Source organism: Meriones unguiculatus, chromosome 2, assembly GCF_030254825.1.
Source record: "Meriones unguiculatus strain TT.TT164.6M chromosome 2, Bangor_MerUng_6.1, whole genome shotgun sequence".
Classification (NCBI taxonomy): Eukaryota; Metazoa; Chordata; class Mammalia; order Rodentia; family Muridae; genus Meriones; species Meriones unguiculatus.
This window is the reverse complement of record NC_083350.1, coordinates 97,226,230-97,241,549: the sequence shown is the minus strand read 5'-3', so window position 1 is coordinate 97,241,549 and position 15,320 is coordinate 97,226,230. Positions and strand designations below refer to the sequence as shown.

The 15,320-nt window shown below is 42.0% G+C and overlaps 1 protein-coding gene across 6 annotated transcripts in view; it reads left to right on the top strand.

The window, feature by feature from the left end:
• Window positions 1–15,320, top strand: part of Ano4 (anoctamin 4) — a 400,373-nt gene that overhangs the window by 80,937 nt on the left and 304,116 nt on the right. For 2 of the 6 annotated variants that reach the window (XM_060377886.1, XM_060377884.1), the window contains exon 1: window positions 1,027–1,568. The exons of 3 other annotated variants lie outside the window; for them this stretch is intronic. The gene's annotated coding sequence lies outside the window, so the exon portion shown is untranslated. Of the gene's footprint in view, window positions 1–1,026; window positions 1,569–1,728; window positions 2,001–15,320 lie in introns of those variants that run through there. One more of the 6 variants, XM_060377885.1, reaches the window with a different exon arrangement.

Below are 15,320 nucleotides of genomic sequence, written 5' to 3'. Positions count from 1 at the left end.
TGGCCTTCTGCAGTGATACACACTGAAGCCTAGCTAGCTGCTTCTTTTGAGCCCAGCCCTTCTGTTTAAGCAGTGCATTTAGGCTCCCCCATGGCAGTTTGCCCATGGCTGGATGGTATAACAGAATGTCCAGGGAATGTCTAACCTTTAAGTAAAAAGAGAACTAAATGAGAAACCCAGCGTCACATAGAAACACAAAGGATCCTTATCTCCCTTTTACTCTAGTGACCTTAAACAAGCCCCCAAAGTTAAAAAGTCTGGAAGTTTTACTGTGATATCGCACTAAATTAGCATTTAGCCCCAGAAATCGCTTCCTGATACAATGTAATCATCACAACAAACACAACCTAATACATGTTACCTGCTTTCCAGCATCAGTGTGAACGTAGAATGGTTTTAGAAGAAGGCAGATACGAGAAGTTTAGAATTATTCTTCACTGACCATGAAGGCCTTGGCTTCTTTCTGTTGGCGTAAATTGTGGTGTCTCACTTCAGTGCTTATAAATTAATACTGTTAACTTAGAGCACGGATATACTGTCTTAAATTAGGGTGATTTAAGAGTTGTCAAAAAGAAACATAAACTTTCCTTAGAAGCGCACCTTTGATAGTATTTCTATAAAACACAGAAACCTAATGAAGATAGAGAGTTAAATTCCCACACAGACCTTTAACCCTTTTCTGTCTAAATTCTCCCAGGATGTGGAAAGCCCTATTCCTGGCTATCTCAACCTACACTTTGGTCACACAAAGGCACAGGTCCAGAGTGCTACTTTTAAACTTGTGGTGTCCTTGTAGAGGGTCCTGTAGGAGCCTTCTGATATGTGAGGAGTCACTAGACATCGCTTTCTGGACTTCTTTCACTCTGACTTCCTGTAGAAATGGTGTGGGATGCTTTGGGAAGTTGCTGAGTGGCCAGCAACTATGGGGCTTTGGGGAATTGACAAACAGCAAGCAAATATTAACGGAGACTGGGGAGAAAGCAAGCTGCCAATCCTGCCAAACTTCTGCTGCTGGCAGAGAGCTGTCCTGCAGCTATGAGGACCGGCTGTCATCTGCACTCTCTTGTCACACTGACAACGGCCCCCTGGTTGGGCTGATTGGTTGCTGGCAATAACTGATATGGAATACTGATGTGCTTTAGCACCAGTCCCTTTCCACTCCAAAGAGGCTCCTTCCCTAATCCAAACCTTGCTGTCCAAAGCCTAGCTGTCCCCCACCCCCCCAATGCCACCCTGGCACCCAGTGGGGAGGACCTGTCCTGGGAGTGATGCTCTGAGATTCTGAGATTGTGGTGAAACTGGTCCCCGGCTGGCTGCTTTCACTCTGGCTCGCTTGCTCTCCGGAGAGTCAGTCCTGTTCCAGACTTCTCGGGGTTTTACAGCACAAACAACTGCATGCGGGCTGGAGGGGAGGCTGAAAAGGACTTGTGCGTGAAGGGTTTGTTGCCTCTCATTACTTTGCCGGCCTTTTCTGAGTCAAGCCTGGAGGTTCGCTGTGAATTTTTATCTACCACAGACAGCAAGAGGAAGGATCCCTTCTCCTTCTGTTGACTCTTTCTATTTTTATGGTAAGTGCTTGCATTGAATGAGCTGTTCTGCTGCAGTGAACGGATTGCTCCCTCTCTTCCCAGCTTGGGTTAGTGACCTTCCAACTGCATTTCTTCTGTTCTCATGGTCGTTTTCTGGAGGACCCAGGGAACTAGGATGCCTGGGGTCATTTGTCTGCATAGTCTGCCTTTGATTTATTTATTTCTTCTTAAACCCGAGCCCTTCGGCTATGATGGAAACATAAGTGCTAGCTCTCTTTGTCCTTGAAGCAGCAGCTAGGCAAATGTGTTCTCTACAGCAAACTGCAGCAGTGTGCAGGGGCTCTGTGCAGGCTGGCTGATAGATTCCGACGAGAGGATTCCTCAGCACTCTCTCAGAACCTGGAGGGACCAGGGGTGACCTGCCACATAGCAAAGATTTCCATCTTCCCGGGTGAACATGAGCACACACGTGTGAGTTATGTCAGCGTCTGTATGGGCAGCTGTGCGTTAAACATCTGCTGGTGGGGTCCAGAATGGCCCCGTGTCTTGTGGGGTTTACAACTTGGGCAGGAGCATTGGCAGCGAGAGGAATCCTGCGCTGGCAAGATGAGTAGACTGCATGACCTCATCGCTTCCGAGTCTCAGGGCACCCAGTTCTGCAAACCGTGTTGTGTGGCTTCTTTGGGCTGGGGGGTGCCAGAAAGAACGGTATTTTGGAGTTGACAACATAGTTTCATCTTCCTGCTGAGAGATAAAGGCTTTGAAGCTATGGGAATGGTTAGAGTTTTCCAAGAGAAAATAAACAGCTTTCCGGTGAAGAACATGTGCGTGGCCGGTTGCTTCTTGCAAGGCAGGCTTGTTAGTGCTCTCATTCTCCACCTGGCCTCCCAGGGTGGCTGTAAAAAACACTGCAGCTTAAGAGTCTGTTGTTGGATGCCTCAGGAACCCAAAGGAAACCAAGAGTATTTCTGGAGCCTCACCTTGTTGAACTTGTGCACTGCAGGAGTCTTTCGTTTCAGGGAGCTTTTTCTCCCTCCCTCCCTCCCTCCCTCCCTTCCTCCCTCCCTTTCTTCCTTCCTTCACTTCCTTCATTTTTTTCCATAGCATGGTGAATTATGTTGGTTAAAGCAACAATGTAAATTACAAGCTCCAAAGTTGTCATTCTCCCTCATTGTTTATAAGTTTTGGGCTGAATATGGGTTATCTTCTTGCATATGAGAATCTCAATGCTAGAGAGAGTCGCCACCAGGTATAGTTTAGCCTTGAATCCATGTGAATTTTTTTTGTGTGTGTGATAAACAAGGAGGAAGTGTGGGGTGAAGTTTCTGATCTCTCCCCTTGCTCCTTGGGAGTCTGGAGTGCGAAGTTTTGGGGCCCTCTCTTGCTCTGTCACACCACGTTTATTTCCACTGTCTGGATTTTTCTTAAAAAATGACATATGATGACATATGCTTTTATCCTGCTTCCTGGGTCCAAAGTAGGCACATTTATTTGCATTTTGCATTTTGCTGATTATTATATTTTGTTTGTATTATTTCTTGCATTAAAAAGGCTTGAAAGCATTCATTTAAATATCTCAACTATTTACATGTTTACATGTTCCCTCTAAACCCAGCCGGAAGTAGAACGAGCAAATGGGTTAATAAAGGAGAGAGGGAGTTATTCTTGCAGACTGCAGTCCTACTCCTCAAATGATGTTTGAAAGTCTTCAGGGGCACAGGGGTTCTAGCTCTAACGTCTGCTCGCTCCTGCTGCAACTGTGCTTCATGGATGGTTCTTTATGTGCAGGTCTTTACTTTGCTTATTTCCCACTCTAACTGAAAAGATTTTTTTGAAGGTTTGGGGCTGGTAACTTGTGGTATTCATCAGGGTGGAAGGAGTTAGAATCAGCTTGGACATCTTGGAAATAGGATAGGTACTTGACAGTTAGGCAGTGTTCAATGCATTTAGAAAATATTTCATTGTAATTAGCAGCAAGTTTGGCTTTGAGACAAAGTGATCCCTTAGGCTTGCTTTGTTTTGTTCAATGGACCATTTCTTTAAGTAATCAGAATCATATATTTATATACAAATATATTTACATTCACATATATACTTGCATACACATATGTATAAATATACATACAAGCATATATATAGACGTACTGTTTACTATTGTAGTATGATCAAATAATTTTAATATTTATTGCAGCATGCTCAGGGAATTGTAGGAAAATTCCTGAGATACTGTCCATCATTCTCTAGTGAGCTGTATGTGTGTGTGTGTGCCAGAGAGAGACAGAAAGAGAGAGAGAGAGAGAGGATTTCCCCACTTTCTGCACCTCACTTCCAGATAATACCTTGGGGAATTTCTTTGAATCAGTGGAGTGTACTCTTTAGTTTTCTCTGTTTCACAGCAGGCTGTCATGTTAATTCCTCTGCAGTATCTCACATAGAAAAGTACCCCAGGATCTGATAAAGAAGCTGTGCTGAGTGGCGCCTATATCCTCAGTGTGACAAAGCCACTGCAACATTTTACTTGAGTGTTATTTTGCATGCTATGCAACTACAATACACTGAAGTTATTTCAAAAGGGTCTCAGATTCCTAGACAATATAGATGCAGTTATTCATTTGTTCATGCTCCTTAATTACAGCCTCCACTTAAACCTTTCACCGTTTCTTTGGGTGACATTTTAATTTGAAACCTGAACCTTATATTGTGGATCAAGAGTCTCCATTTTTATTTTCTTGCTTCCTGCATTCTGTCTTCCCTACTTCTGCTCTCTATGTTTGAACGCACACATATGTACATTGACAAACTCGGTGAAAGTGAAAACAGTAGGGCAATTAATGAACTACAGCTTCTCTTTAGGTAACGAAACTGCAATGGTTCAAACTCTAATGTAACCAGGAGATGAAACTCTGCGTTAATATACATATCACCTCATGGTTCTGCAAGCATTCTTGTCATTGAAACTATTTTCCATAGTTGATTACCAAGAGACCAGAAATAGCATCACTTTTGCATTTTAATTAATGGCATTCTAGATCTGCCTAGGTTGGACTGCCCTCAATTTTTGACATGTTTACTGTGTGAATGGTTTTTATGTTAAGAGAGAAAGTTTGTGAATGATACAAAGTAAAAATCATTTGACTATAAGATCCAGCTTGCCTTTGGAAACTGCATGAGCCACATTATTAGGAGGCTGGCTGGATTTTTCTATTGCCTTTTTCAATATAATTAAGCCAATATATCCTCCTTTATCATCTTTCCATGAGCTCACTTTGCAGAGTAAAGGGAGTAATGTACAACTCCCACATTAGCCTCCTAGAGGGAAGACTGTTCCTCAGCTGAGCATCAGAACCACTTCTCACACCAGCCATGGTGCTCTACTTTGGAAGGAACTCACTATTCCATTGGCAGCACAGATGGATTGTACAAAATAGGAGGGATGCTTCCTGAGCTGCGTCAGTGGCTGTGTTTCAGATCTGTGCTGCCCTACTGAATTTAGGACTACAGTCAAGTAGACCAGCCTCCTGGGGGAAGAGGGAAATACATTCTCAGTAGAATAATAATCTGTCCAGATTGTCATAAATGTTTATGTTGCAAATTTTACATCTTGGGTGGTAGCAGGAGATGGCAGAACTTTGGAGGAGAACCAACCAAATCACAGCCCCAAAATAATGCAAGATGAAAGGGGGAAAAATTCTTCCCTATATTTAGCATTTAATTCTCCAGTCAGACTGCTGGTTAAGCCTGAAGAGCCAAGAAGTTGTTCAAACATATCATGACAGGTTTTGTGGACCTTTTTTGCTATTAGAAGTTTTTAACCCTTCATTAGGCAGCTTCTGAGTAAACTTTTGGCTAGAGGAAGCTGGCAGCCTTTCTCACTTGTATTGTTCCTGTTGACTCCCTGTGAGGTAGTCTTGTAAGCAGTGGAGAGGGAGCAAGTAGAGAGGATTGGAGATCAGAGATGAGCTGGACATAGGAGCATGTCTTCAGGACTCTTGGACTCTCCTCTAGATCTTGCCTCTCTCTATGCAACTCAATTCTGTATCTGTTACTTTAGGTTTGGTCCAGATCATTTCAGAAGATACTAACTCACCTAGACATAAAAAAAAAATGCAACATGTTTTAATTTTGCTTTTTCATTACTAATCAGATAGAGATACTTGACTCATGTTTGGTCTTCCTGAAGGAGGCGGGGATCACATCCTGCTCACCCCTACCCAGCTCCCAGAACTCACTGATGTGGCCATCAGAACGCCTTAAATCAGCATGGAAGTCATGAACTGTCCTGACCAGGGCTCAGGTGTGACCATTTGCTTACCCTGAGGTACTTTGAGGATCATCTGACACTATTATTATTATTATTATTACTATTACTATTTTACAAGTTAAGGAAACAAAACCATTTCCTGAGGTTGGAGATCTGCTTGGCATCTGAGCAACGTGAATTCAGTGCAAAACACATTTATTTACTTACTGGGAACCCTGCTCTATTTCTGGTGTGGGACCTCTTCCAAAACACACAGCTGACATTTTACTCTGTCATTCATTGCTCACAAAACTGCTTTGTGGCAGCTAACTCACTGGTGACCATTATTTCTGGGCTCACTCAACGCAGATTACGTCGCTGTACCAGTCAGCGTGAGTCACATCAAGCTAATGTTTATGGTAATTTGTTCATGCTTCTGTGGTAATGCTTTTTTTTTTGTATTAAAATTTTGCTTTCTTTATGGACATTTCAAGAATTTTTACAAACACTACGAGTAGGTTTTTCTTCTGCACTTAAATTATCTATGTGATTATGTCTGTTTATGGATTGCTTTCTTCATGCATCTATGAATTTGCTGCTTATATGCTATGTCCATCCTGTGAGCAGCATTGCTGAAGCAGCCACATATGTCCATCACCCTGGCAGAGTCCTGTCTACTCAGGCTTCATACAACTTATCCTCTTTTGATTCTTAGCCTGTGTTCTGCTTGCTGTCACATCACATTTCTGAGAGACTCCAGTTGCTTGGGCAGTTTGTACCTTTGGTTCAGTCACTGAGAATTTCTTTCTATAAGAAGTCATCTTTGCTGTCATTGCAACATGCGTCTTGCTGTTCTCCAAAGTGCCTACAGCTTATGATTTTGTTGCCTGACTGAACAAAAGTGATTAATTAGTAAAACTGTCTTAAATTAGTAAAACTTAATTAGTAAAATTGTGGTAAAATGACAGTCCCACTTTTTGGAAAAACTCACCTGTTCCCTAGGATCCTTGGTTGACAGCTTGAACAGATTGCAGCTTGAAGATCAGGCTCCTTGCTCATGTAAACCTCACTCACAATAATGTCCTGTGCTTGCTTCCTTGTTTGCCTTGTTCCAAAGGATATGGCATATTCAGAAGTTCCAAAATCATTTACAGTTCTTAGAAATGTTGACTATTCTGACTTGCCTCAGTGCCCTTGCACATGCTATGTCTCTGTCTAGAATGTCTCCCTCTTTTTTTTGAGTAAACTTTGAAGACACATTTAGGAATCATCTCTCATAAATCTCTTAAATGACCAAAACTGAACTAGTTGACTTTCTCTACTCTTGTGTCCTTCAGCAAGAAGGTCTTTTAGAACCTTATATATTGTAACAATCTCCTCGCTCCCTCTCTTTCTCTCTCTTCCTCTCCCTCTCTCTCTCTCTTCTTCTCCCTCTCTTTCTCTCTCTCTCTCTCTGAGTGTGGGGACTATACCTTCATCTCTGTACCACAACTTATTTCAAGTCCTCTGAAGAAAGAATATAGGGAATGACCATATAAAACCTGGGGCAGTGTCTGGTTGATGTGAAGTTAATTTATGAAAACAGTGTGACTCCATGGCTTATGCTGAAAATGGTAAAGAGATGGAGAGGAGAGAGAATTAGATGTAGTCCACTAGATGGTCCATGTAAAAGCCCCCCAAATACCTTTGCCTCCAGACAAATTTAAATATAGTAAATGAGGAGAATATATTGAGTGATCTCCACTGTCAAAAACATTGCTTTAGGTGCCAAGGAATGAAACAAACCAGCAAAACATAATTCCTGTCCTTGAAAAGGTTATAAACTAGTAAGGACCAGCCTGGTGTATACATTCCCTAGCTCTGGAGTGGATTGTCCTAAACAGAACCAGTAGGTCATGACTTGCAGATATGGCAGAAGAGAGGAGATTCCAGACAAGGAATGGCTAGAATAAAACTTTAAGGACTGAGGAAGTGTATCAAAAATAGGTGGTTTTGGAAGGAGTCAGAAAGGTGTCAGCGTGAAAACAATGGTAATAGTACTGGAAGGTCTGAAATTTTATTACTTTTGAAAGCTGGGAGATAATCAAAGATTGGAAAAAGTCAGTTGTTTGAAATGTGTTTGAAATATTTTCTTAGGTTTAATTACATCAAAACCCTTCATTCATCATAGATGGCCACAGCTCTTAAGAAATGCACTTTTTACTCATTTCCTTTGTCTAGTGGGGCACACTAGGGCAGTCAAAGTCTTCATAAAGAGCCAGGCTTGGTGGTCCAGGTATGTAATTTCATCCAAGAGCCTTAGACAGGAGGATCACAAGTTGAAGGCCTGCCTGGGCTACAGAGTGAGGTCAAGGTCAGCCTGGGCAACATAGTAAGACCCTGTCTTAAAATGAAAAAGGAAGAAGGCTATAGATACAGTTTAGTATCAGAGCGAATATGAGGCTGTTGGGTTCAAGCTTCAATACCACAAGATGAAAAATCATGGCAAAGAATTAAGCCAGAAAATCTAACCTAAATCAATCATTTAAGATCTAGAGAGAATTTTGGCTTGAGATCATTGGGGTGTTAATTAGCAAACCATCTAGCATATGAGAAGCCTCTTGGGTTCATTGGTATTTTATTGCTAATAACACAGTTATGTTTCATTTTTTGGCAATTAACTTTCTGCTGTTAGAAGGAATATGATTATTTTGTGAACCAGTGGGATGTGCATGCATAAGCTAGTTTTCATGCAGGTAAAATAGTGGCTTAGAAAATTTTATTTGTAATGGATTTGGTTCATCCCCTGAGCATGATTTCTGTCATGCTGTTTCTCTCCCTTTTCTAAAAACAGTCAGTGAGTACATTTTTAGGAATGGTAAGTTAGTGAGTCTTAATACCGTGGAATTTATATCTGATCTAATAATGCTCTTTCTTGAAAATTAACCTAAACTCATTAAAGAATTTGGACCAATATGTGTAAATATGCTAGACCATGATTACAAACATTTTTTTTTTTTAATTTTTAGCGTAAGATGAACCAGAGAATCTTCTTTCATTTTTTCCTTTGTTCTTTCAATCCATGAGTGGCTACTGAACATTTAACTGTCCCAGGAAGAAGCAACAGTGAAGAGTCAATATTCCATCTTCATGGGCTAGCATCGGATAGGAGTGGTAGGAAGAAACAGACAATGTCCTTAGCAAATATGACGTTGCTCAGAGGGGGATTAGCACAATGGACAAAAGGAAAATGAAAATGTTTGCAGTGGTTTTCCGACTTGGCTTTCCTTCATGTTTTAACTTCATGTACTGTCTTGGGCAGATTTCTGCTGCTGTGACAAAAAGCACCTAAAGTAGGTTGAGGGAGATATGATTTAGTTTGACACACAGCTTCAGAGGCCCCAGCACCACTGCTTTGAGGCTGAGGCAAAGCAGTACACCATGATGGGGAGGGCGTGAGGGCGAGCAGCTAACCTCGTGAAAGCCTGGAGGCAAACAGGGCAGAAAGGAAGTGACCCCTCCAAGAGATACACCCAGTGAGGTACTTCCTCTGAGGTACCTCACTGAGAACATCACTGAGAACACATCTAGTGTGACCTCAGCAGTGGGTTTGCGTGTTGATGAAGCTATTCTCCTATTGAGTCAGTTGTATATCAATGACTGGATCCACTAACTGGGGAGTGAGCCTTTAACCAGAGAGTCTCTTGGAAAACATCTCACATACAAATTATACATTATGTTTAAGAACTTTTTTTAATATGCTCGTATAGTTCTTTGTTGATTTTATTTATTTATATTTTCTTTCTGACTAATCTTTCAGAGTCTGTGGTCTTTCCCCACCAAGAACAATTAGACTGCTCTATGCAATGACTGAAAGCCATTTCAGTCCTAAATTGGTTAAAAGAGACAGTGCTATGGACATCAAAACTCACATAAAGCCAGAGTTTAGATGAAAATAGAAGTGGGTTTTCCCTTTGCCTGAATCTGAGAAGATTGGTTCAGTGGTTGTTCTGGGAGTACTGGACTGCTGTGTTCATGGGAGCTGTAGTTCTTGGGACAGCAGATAACCATTGATGTATCACAGACCACCCAGAGAAGGGGATGGGAGAGAACTAGAAAATGAGCTCACAGGAAGCTTAGCAAGGAATTGCTGTCTGAGGGAAGAGAGCAAGAGTGGAAAGCAAAGTAAAGCAGGTGGTGAGACATGTGTGGACGCCACTTACAGAACCAGGTTGGAACATCTGGGCGGCTGCTTAGTGGAAACATCTGGGTGGCTGCTTAGTGGAAACAATGCTCTGTTCATCTGGATCTCCGAAATTCTCTATATTTGCTGTGATCCATAATTAAGCACCCACATTTTGCTCTACTCCAAGACTGCTTCCAGTCAATAATTTCTCCCTTGTTTCTAAAGAAAATATCACCTAGTTGTGGGGAGCGAGGCTCTGGTAAAAATTGTCTGTTCCCATCCTGGGTCTGTCACTCACCTTTGGATCTTGGGCAAGTGACTAGGGTTTTTTGCCCCTCATTGTCCTTCAGTTACAAGAATGGGCATAACTGGGAATGCCAGCTTCCTAGTTTCAGCGGTGATGAATAAGACTATATGTAGATAATGCTTAGCACAGTGCCTGCAGACAGAGACTGTCCGGTCTCTTTTCCTGCTACTGTAGTTAAATGCTGACTAAAGCAGCCTAGGGAGGGGCTTACTTAGGCTCACAGGTCCAGGTTACAGTTGGTCATGGCGGGGAGGTCACAGCATCAGCAGCTCAAGGGAGCCGGGAGCCGGTCTTATTGTGCTCGCTATCAAGAGGCAGAGAGTGACAAATGCAAACCTGTGCTCAGCGTTTTATATAGTCCAGGGTCCCATGTCCGGCAATAGTCTTGCCTATAGTTAAGATAGCTCTTCCCACGCCAATTACCATAATCAAGCCGTCCTTACAGCCATCTTAAGAGGCTCATCGCCCCACGATTCTACAGTCTGTCAACTCCGCAGCACCATTGCAGTTACTTCACCCAGTTACTGCGGGGTTGCTGCCATTATGTGTCTAGTGTTAGGTGCATGTCGTTCGCTTACATATGTGTCTGTATTTTTCTGCTCAATGGAATGTTCTTGTGATAACTATAATCATTTTTCATGTATGTAATTAATGGTTAAATGCCTTTTGGAGAGGTCTAATGGAGTTTTATCAGCCTCTCAGACACTTACTATAACTTGAAATTTCTTTAGACTATGTTACAGTAGTGTACTTAACTGTGGATGGGACATATGGTCATGAGAGCCAGGGAGAGGCTCTGTAGATGGCTTTTTGGTAGGAAAAACAAAAACAAAAACAAAAACAACCAACCAAACAAAAAAACAAAGCAGAGGAGAATGGGAATAAGAGGATGGGAAAGGTGATTGAATTCCTTCATCTCTGTTGGTATTTGAGGGTTTACGGGGGCTGCTCTTTAGGTGGTGTGCAGTCCAGAGATAGGTTGTTGCTCTCACATAGCTGGCAGTTTCCTGGATGGAATAAACAAGGAAATGGGATGGGTGAGGATGGAGGCAGGTAGCCTCAGTGGAGTGGTCATATGTGGCTACGTTTGTTAGGAAGATTTCTGAAAGTATAATGCTTGGAGTGTGTTGACTGAAGTATGTGGTTTATATTCCCAGCATCCACGGATGAGAATGCAACATTCTTCATTTCTACACTCGGCAGCAGACATTTTGATTTTTGCTAAGCTCTTTGTTTAGTTTGAACATCTTTTCATGTGCTTACGGTTTTCTTCTATGAACTAATTTTCTGCTGTAGGCTCACTTTTTTAAAAAATTGAGGTTTTTTTCTTCTTGATCTTTAGAAGTTTTAAATTTTATTTTATTGCCTATTTTTATTTATTTTTATTATTAGTTACATTTTATTAACTCTGTATCTCAGCTGTTTCCCACTCCCTCATTCCCTCCCAATCCCACCCTCCCTCCCTCATCTCCTCCCTTCCACTCGCCAGGTCCACTGATGGGGAGGACCTCCTCCCCTTTCATCGGACCCTGTTTTATCAGGTATCTTCAGGATTGGCTGCAAAGTTCTCCTCTGTGGCCTAGTAGGGCTGCTCCTCCCTTGGGGGATGGGGAGGTCAAAGAGCCTGCCATTGAGTTCATGTCAGAAATAGTCCCTGTTCCCCTTACTAGGAAAACCCACTTGGTTACTGAGCTACCACGGGCTACATCCAAGCAGAGGTTCCAGGTTATATCCATACATGGTCCTTGGTTGGAGAAACAGTCTCATATAAGACCCCTGTGCCCAGATATATTTGGTCTTTGTGGAGCGCCTATCCTCTCCAGGTCATATTAACTCCCCCTTCTTTCATAAGATTCCCTACACTCTGCAGAAGGTTTGGTTATGAGTCTCAGCATCTGCTTTGATACACTGCTAGGTAGAATCTTTCAGAGACCCTCTGCAGTAGGCTCCTGTCCTATTACTTGTTTTCTCCTACATCCAATGTCCATCCCATTTGTCTTTCTAAGTGAGGATTGATCATTTTACCCTGGGTCTTCTTTCTTGTTTATCTTCTTTAGGTGCATAGATTTCATTATGTTTATCATATCTCATAAGTCTAAATATATATGTCTAAGTATATACCCTGTGTGTCTTTCTCCTTCTGGGATACCTCACTCAGAATGATCTTTTCTAGTCCCACCATTTGCCTTATTGCCTATTTTTTTTTAAAATAGCTTTATTTCAGACAATATATTCTGATTGGTTTTCCCTTCATCAACTCTTCTGAGATCCTTCTCAACTCCCCTTCCATCTGTATTCACAACCGTTTTGTTTCTCTTTAGAAAAAAGACAGGCATCTGAACAATAATAAGGAGATAAGATAAGCTGGGCATGGTGGCATACGCTTTTAATCCTAGTGCTAGGGAGACAGAGGTGGGCAGACCTCTGTGAGTCCAAAGCCAGCCTGGTCTGCAGAGTGACTTCTAAGAAAGCCAGGACTACGTCGAGAAACTATTTTAAAAAATATGAAAATACAAACAGTAACTAGGACAAAACAAACAGAAGAGCCAAAGAAAAAGCACGAGAAATACATACAGATGCAGACACACACACACGTCCATACGCACAGGAATCCCATTAAAACACAAAAATGGGAGCTATAATTTATATCCAAAGGATTTGTAAGTTTTAGAAAAGAAAGAAACAAAGGAAGAAACAAACAAACAAACAAAAGAAATGTCCTGGCAAAATCTTATGAGAAAGATCCTCCTAAGATGGCACTGAGTTAATTTTGTGTTGGCCGTCTACTGCTGGGCGTGGGGCCTGCCTTTAGGAGTGGCTTGTATAGCCAATGAGAATCTGTTGGAGAAAAGTCATTTCTCCTTTACGAACTGTTACTTATTAGAGAACACTTCTGAGTTAGAGATGGGGGTGTGTGCACACTTCTTTCCTCTGACTGTGGAGGCCTAGTGGGTGCTGCCACAGTCTCTCTGAGTTTGTTTGTGCATCAGTCCTTCCGTGTTTAGGAGGCCTTGATTCATTGCTGTTCTTCATCCCCTCTGGCTCATACAGTCTTTCTGCCTTCTCTTCATAGGGTTTCCTGAGCCCTGATGGGTTTAGCAAGTTTTTTTTTTTAATATAGTAAAGAGTTCATATTTGATTTTTCCACAAAACACTTCTCCATATTTTGTGATTTATCTTTGATATTGTTTATAGCACTTGTAGCCTAAAATTTCTTTTTAAAGAAGAATTATTGCATTGGAGTCAAGGCATAGGTATATTATTCAAGAAGTATTTGGGAAGATTTGCATCAGTGCAAATTGCTTTCAGTGTTTAAAACTTCTTTTCTGAGCCAGTGTTGGGCCTAAAGCTGGAAGGACTGAGGAAAATTTGCCTAGGAATTAAGTGCACAAGTTGGGAACTGACAGGGGACTGGAAAACAAAGGAAGACATAGGACATGCGGCAGAGGCGCTGTAGCATTCAGTGTGCCCAGCAAGATCCGTGTTCCACACTAGGTTAACCGGTTCACTTCTGTGCCTGAGAGCTGGGCTGGGCTGTGTGCAGTAGTCACACAGAGTTCCTGTAATTGCTTTACTCCAGGAGCCTGTGTTACGTGGACTCTAACAGATATATACAAACGGTGTCTTCCTTGCTGAGCAATGCAGTGCACAAACAGGATACACTTCAATGTAACTTTAAGCAATACAAGAGCCTGAGACTCTTTGTTAAATAGCAGTCAAGGACCAAATAATCGGAGAAGCCCGAGCTCAGCGAGACTGATGGAGATAGGACAGCTGGGAGCCACAGAAAAGGACCTGCAGATCTTGGTCTTAAAATTTGAGTGTTGGGGAAAGGAATTTAGTGTGGAAAGTCATAGATTGCTTAGCTTTCCAGCCAAGTGCCTTTACCTAAAAGCAAGAGAAAGGGTCTTTTTTTTTTTTTTAAGTAAAAGATTGTAAAGTATCCGGAAAGGTGACTCAGTGTCAGTTCCCTTATCTGTGAAGTCGTCTATAAGTGGGAGTTATATCAGATCCAAGCCTGGAGTGCATTCTTGTAACCAGTGTGATATGTTATGCCATGAAACTGAAAATATATTTGAGAAAATGTTCTATTGTATACTTCTGCTCTGACCCTGACTTCAGAAGAATTTTAGGTTGCTTGTATGGAGATAAATTTCAGCTGTGAAAACCGATGGCAAAATCCTTGCTCATAGACTTTCCCAGAGACCGTAGGCTGGAGGTAAGTAGGAATCAAACTGCGCAAGAGTGGAGGCTGTTCTCTTGGTCCTACTGAAACCAGGGCTCTAGTTTGGCACATGTAATTAGTCTCTGGTTAGCTGCACAGTAAACCACAGTGCTTCTCTGTTACTGGCTGAGATCGTTCTTAATTGAATCTGGTGCTGCCATCGTAACTCAAGGTCAGCCTTTTGGTTACTATGCCTGGTGATTATATAACAGGTGCGTGAGATGGACTTCTCTAGTTATGGACACCTTCTGCTTCCTCTTGATTGACACTAACTGATCCCTTGTTTTGTACAGTTTCATAGAGACTACCTTCATAAGGCTAGAGGAATGGCTCATGGCCAGGAGCACGTGGGTTCAGTGGGGTCAGTTGTCAGCACTGACATCACAGGGCCCACATCAGTCTCTCACTACAATTACAGAAGAGAACCAAAGTAGCTTCTGGCCTTTGCAGGCACCTGTACACATGTGACATATACTCATACAGACAACATGCACATACACAAATGTACACACACACAGAAATAATAAAATTGATAGTTACAAGCTGTGTTTAAACTATTTATGCTTATTTCATAGTGTTGTTAGGATAGGTGTGTGTGTTTGTGTATGCATGCACACATATATATTCCGCAAGTACATATATGCACATAAGCATTTGCATGCATATAGCAGTGTCCTGGAGTGTAGCCCGAGTGCTCTCACTGCTGTTCAGTTTTTATTTCTACATAGTGTGTACCGTTACCATTTCCTACAGTGTCTGGGGCAGTCTACAGACATTCTTTTCCCATTGGTTTTCCAGGTTAAGTCTGATATGCTTTTCTCTCCTGCCCCATCCCCTGAAGACTCTAGTAGTCT